This window comes from Equus przewalskii, chromosome 4, assembly GCF_037783145.1.
Source record: "Equus przewalskii isolate Varuska chromosome 4, EquPr2, whole genome shotgun sequence".
NCBI classification, from domain to species: domain Eukaryota; kingdom Metazoa; phylum Chordata; class Mammalia; order Perissodactyla; family Equidae; genus Equus; species Equus przewalskii.
In genome coordinates, this window is record NC_091834.1 from 51,822,532 (window position 1) to 51,828,531 (window position 6,000).

Here is a 6,000-nt window from a genome sequence, read left to right on the forward strand (position 1 = left end):
TACTTTAAATTTCCCTTTAAGAACTCCTTTTACTTCATCCCACAAATTTTGATAAGTTGTTTTTGTTTCCATTTAATGCAAAATATTTTTAAATTTGTCCTGAGATTTATTCTTCAACCCATGTGTTATTTATAAGTCGGTTGTTTAATCTCTACATATTTTGGGATTTCCAGTTATCTTTCTGTTACTGATTTCTAGTTTAATTCCATTGTGGTCTGAGAGCAGAAATTGTATAATTTCTATTGTTTTAAATATGTTAAGATGCATTTTATGGCCCAGAATGTGGTCTATCCTGGTTAATATTCCATGTAAGCCTGAGAAAAAAATGTGTATTTTGCTGTTGCTGGATGAAGTAATCCATAGATGTCTATTATATCCAGTTGATTAATGGTGCTGTTGAGTTCAACTATGTCCTTACTGATTTCCTGCCTGCTAGATTTGTCCATTTCTAATAGAAGTATGTTGAAGTCTCCAACTATGATAGTGGATTCATCTATTTCTCCTTGGAGTTCTATCAGTTTTTGCCTCATGTATTTGGATGCTCTGTTGTTAGGCGCACACACATTAAGTTATAACTTCTTGGAGGATTGACTCCTTTATCATTATGTAATCCCACCCCCTTTTTGTTTTTTGCTGAGAAAAATTCACCCTGAGCTAATATCTGTTGCCAATCTTCTTCTTGCTTAAGGAAGATTTGCCCTAAGCTAACATCCATGTCAGTCTTCCTCTATTTTGTGTGTGGGTTGCCACTACAGCATGGCTGCTGACAAGTGGTATAGGTCCATGCCCAGGAACTGAACCCAGGCCACTGAAGTGCAGCATGCTGAACTTAAACACTAGGCCATAGGGCTGTTCCCATGTAATGCCCTTCTTTATACCTGATAACTTTCCTTGCTTTGAGGTTTGCTCTGTCTGAAACTGGTTTAGCTACTTCTGCTTTTGTTGATTAGTGTTAGCATGGTATATTTTTCTCCATCCACTTACTTTTAGTTGATATGTGTTTTTATATTTAAAATGTTTCTTATAGACAACATACGCTTGGGTCTTGGTTTTTGATCCACTCCAACAATCCCTGTTTTTTTATTGGTGCATTCAGACCCTTAACATTCAAAGTGATTAGTGATATAGTTGGATTAATATCTACCATATTTGTTACTGTTTCTGTTTCTTGCCCTTGTTTTTTGTTCCTAAGTTTGTCTTCTCCTCTTTTTCTGCTTTTTGTGCTTATAAATGAGTGTTCTTTTCTTTTTTTATTGAGTTCATAATAGTTTACATCATTGAAAAATTTCAGTTGTACATTATTTCTTGTTTGTCATCATATAAGTGCTCCCCTTCATCCGCTGTCCCCATCCCTCGCTCCCCTTCCCCTGGTAACCACTGAACTGTTTTTTTTTTTTTTTTTGTCCATGTGCCATGTGTTTGTTTATATTCCACATATGAGTGAAATCATATGGTGTTTGTCTTTCTCAGTCTGGCTTATTTTGCTTAACATAATACCCTCCAGATCCATCCATGTTTTTGCAAATGGGATGATTTTGTCTTTTTTAATGGCTGAGGAGTATTCCATTGTGTGTGTGTGTGTGTATATATATATATATATATATATATATATGCACACACATCTTATTTATCCAATCATCAATCAATGGGCACTTGGGTTGCTTCCATGTCTTGGCTATTGTGAACAGTGCTGCAGTGAACATAGGGGTGCATATGTCACTTTGGATTGTTGATTTCAAGTTGTTTGGGTAGATATCCAGTAGTGGGATAGTTGGGTCATATGGTATTTCTATTTTTAGTTTTTTGAGGAATCTCCATACTGTTTTCCATAGTGGCTGCACCAGTTTGCATTTCCACGAGCAGTGTATGAGGGTTCCCTTTTCTCCACAACTTCTCCAACACTTGTTATTTTTAGTCTTAGTGATTATAGCCATTTCAACAAGTGTAAGGTGGTATCTTAGTGTAGTTTTGATTTGCATTTCCCTGATGATTAGTGATGTTGAACATCTTTTCATGTGCTTCTTGGCCATCTGTATATCTTTGGGAAAATGTCTGTTCATATCCTCTGCCCATTTTTTCATCAGGCTGTTGTTTTTTTGTTGTTCAGTTGTGTGAGTTCCTTATATATTATGAAGATTGACCCCTTGTTGGATATATGATTTGCAAATATTTTCTCCCAGTTGGTGGGTTGTCTGTTTTGATCCTAGTTTCTTTTGCCTTGCAGAAGCTCTTTTGTCTGATGAAGTCCCACTTGTTTATTTTTTCTTTTGTTTCCCTCTGAGAAGACATGGTATTTGAAAGGATCCTTTTAAGTTTGATGTCAAAGAGTGTACTATCTATATTATCTTCCAGGAGTTTTATGATTTCAGGACTTATTTTCAAGTCTTTGATCCATTTTGAGTTTATTTTTATGTATGGCATGAGATAATGGTCTACTTTCACTCTTTTGCAAGTGGTTGTCCAGATTTCCCAACACGATTTATTAAAGAGACCATCTTTTCATAATTGAGCCTTTTATGATTCCATTTTCTCTCCTTTCTTAGCATATCAGTTCAACTTATTTTTTTAGTGGTTACTCTAGAGTTTGTAATATATGTTTACAACATATCAAGGTCCACTTTCAAAAAGTACTACACTGTCATGCATCACTTAACAATGGGAATATGTTCTGAGAAATGCATCATTAGGCAATTTCATCATTGTGCAAACATCATAGAACATACTAAGGGGAACAAAATTTCCCACCCAAAATGTTTCTCTTTAATATGAGGGTTATTTTAGGCTGATTATTTTTCAGAAACAAAAGACTCGGAAAGTTTTTCTCATTTCCTTCCCCTTATTAAAAAGAAAAACCTGTCTCAGGAAGTGAACTATCATCTTAGCATGACATGAACTAGGTGCTAGACAGGGAGGAACACAGAAAAGCCCGTTCGTGGGGCTCTCCTCTCTGTTCTTCTATTTCTGTGTGGCCAAACACTTGTTTTACAAATGTTTGCTCCTTTTCATCTACCTGTGAATTGCCTTCCTTCCCTTTGAAGTCCCTGACTCCCTCCACCCCCAAAATCTTCTTTTGTCTTTAGCTGAGGAAGTATTTAAGGTGAGGGCTTAAGCCATTTTGGTGAGTTACTCAGTTTTTCTCAGTTTTTCCTGTGTATGTGTGTTATTAATCTTTTGTTTATTTTTTCCTGTTAATCTGACTCATATCAATTTAATTCTTTGACCAGCCAGAAGAACCTAGAAGGCAGGAGGAAAATTTCTTCCTCCTCAATAGTCCTTACACAAACTTAGATGGTATAGCCTACTACACACCTAGGAAATATGGTTCTAATCTTATGGGACCACCACCATATATGAGGTCCCTCACTGACTGAAATTTAGTTATGCAGAGCATGACTGTACTAATGCATGGGTATGGTAAGTAGCTTATAATAACAAAATAATTCTAATTATTACTTCCTATCCCTGTATCATTGTTTTCATTCATTTTACTTATATATAAGCATATTTAAGTGTGTGTGTATATATATATACATGAACAATAATAACATAATAATAATAGCAACAATGTATTTTATTAGGCATGCTTATGTTTTATATAAGTGAAATACTTATATATATGCTTACAAGTATTATATATAATACATAAGCATAGCTAATCAAGTACATTGTTGCCATTATTACTTTGAGCAATCTGTTAGATCAATGAAGAGTATGTAAAGTAAAAGTTTCATTTTACTTTCACTTATTCCTTCTTCAGTGTTCTTCCTTTCTTTATGTATATCGTCTGACCTGTATTATTTTCTTGCTCTCTGAAGAACTTCTTTTAATATTTCTTGCATGGCAAGTCTACTGCCAATAAATTTCTCCAATTTTTGTTTCTCTGAGAAAGTTTTTGTGTCTCCTTCACTTTTGAAGGATAATTTCACAGGATGCAGAATTCTAGATTTGAGGTATTTTTCTCTCATCGCTTTAAATATTTCATTCCACTCTCTTCTTATTTGCATGGTGTCTGGAGAGAAATTGAATGTAATTCTTACATCTGTTCCTTTATAGGTAATGTGTTTTTTTCTTCTGGATTCTTTCAGAATTTTTTATTTTTCTTGGATTTTCTGTAAATTGAAAATGATATTCCTAGGTGTTGTTTTTTGGCATTTGTCCTGCTTTGTGTTCTCTGAGCTTCCTGGATCTGTGCTTTGGTGTCTGGTATTAATTTGGGTAAATTCTCAGTTGTTATTGTTTCAAATATTTCTTCTGTTCATTTCTCTTTTCTTCTCCTTCTAGTATTCCCATTACATATATCTTAGATTTTTGTAATTGTCCCACAGTCCTTGGATATTCTGCTTTGTTTTTTCAGTCTCTGTTGTCTTTGCTTTTCAGTTTTGGGTGTTTCTATTGAGACATTCTCAAGCTTTGAGAGTCTTTCCTCAGTTGTGCCTAGTCTCTAATAGGTCCATCAAAGGCATTCTTCATTTCTCTTAACAGTGTTTTGATCTCCAGCCTTTCTTTTTCATTCTTTCTTTGAATTCTACCTCTCTGCTCACGTTGCCCATCTGTTCTTTTGCTCTGTCTACTTTATCCATCAAAACTCTTAGCATATTAACATGGTTGTTTTAAATTCCTAGTCAGATAATTCTTACATCCCCGCTATGTCTGGTTCTGATGCTTGCTCTGTCTCTTCAAATTGTATTTTTTGCCTGTTAACATGCTTTGTAATTTTTTCTTGATATCTAACTTGATGATGTACCAGGTGAAAGGAACTACTGTAAATACGTCTTTAGTAATGTGGTGATAAGGGGAGAGGGGAAGGATTCTATATTCTTATGATTAGGGCTCAGTTTTGGTGAGCCTATGCCTCTGGACTATGAACCTCACAAGTTTCCTGGATTTTTTCCCCTCCCCTTAAATGGGACAGGATGGCTCGGGTGGGCTGGAGTTGAGTATTTCCCTTCTCCCACATGGAAGGCTAAAGCTGACTAATGTTGCTTATTTTCCTTCTCCTAAATCACTTAGGCTCTGATTATACCCCAGCAGATTGGGGTCTGGTTAGCTCATTTCCCCTGAGGGTAGGCCTTGTTAAGAAGAATAGAGTGCTCTGGCCTGTTTCAAAGTGGTTCCTTTTCCCCTCCCCCTACCAGAAGCATGAGGGGATTTTACTCTGATATTTACTGTGGGAACTTGGTCAAGCTCCTGAGGTAAATCTCACAATATTGTGGGGCCCCCTGTTTAGGACTGAGTCTCCTTGAAGTTTTTAACTTTCGGACTTATCCACACTGAGCTTCCAGCAATTCATCAGTTACAGTTCAGGTTTTCTTACCCCAGTACTGGTTTCCCTGGGTGGTTTGTGCTCCTGAGTCTCTGCTCCAGGAAGCCAGGAAGCTATGGCTCCCTGTATTCACCTGCCTGTCTCTCCAATCTTGGAGGCAGCAGGTTATCCTGTGTCCTCCCATCTCTTATGAATCCAAGAAGAATCATTGATTTTTCAGTCTTTTCAGCTTTTTACTTGTTAGGATGGAGTGGCAACTTCCAAGCTCCTTATATGTGAACCAGAAACTGGAAGTCCTCCCATTCGTTTATTGATTTTCAAGATTCTTTTGATTAAGTTTTTCATAATTTAAGTACATTTATGAGAAAGAGTAAATGAATGGGAAGGATATTATGAAAGAAATAATTATATTGTAGATTTAGTAACTAGAAGGAATTTCAAGGGATCATCTGCAATAAGAATGATTATTTCCTATCACAAAATGATTACTTCCTATACAAAAGATTCAAATGAGAAGAAGTGAAGGAAAATATGGGCGAGGTGGAGAAGAAGTTGATAAAAGAGAGTAGCAATGGAAGAACATGAGAAAATGAGAGGAGTTAAGAGACAAGAACAATGGGAAAGGTGTTATTATTGTACCCGAGGAATCGTGAAATTGGAATGTTTATTTAAATTCTCTACAGAAGCAAACAATTAAAATAAAAATAGTGGAATGCATTCTTTCAAGTGCAAATATG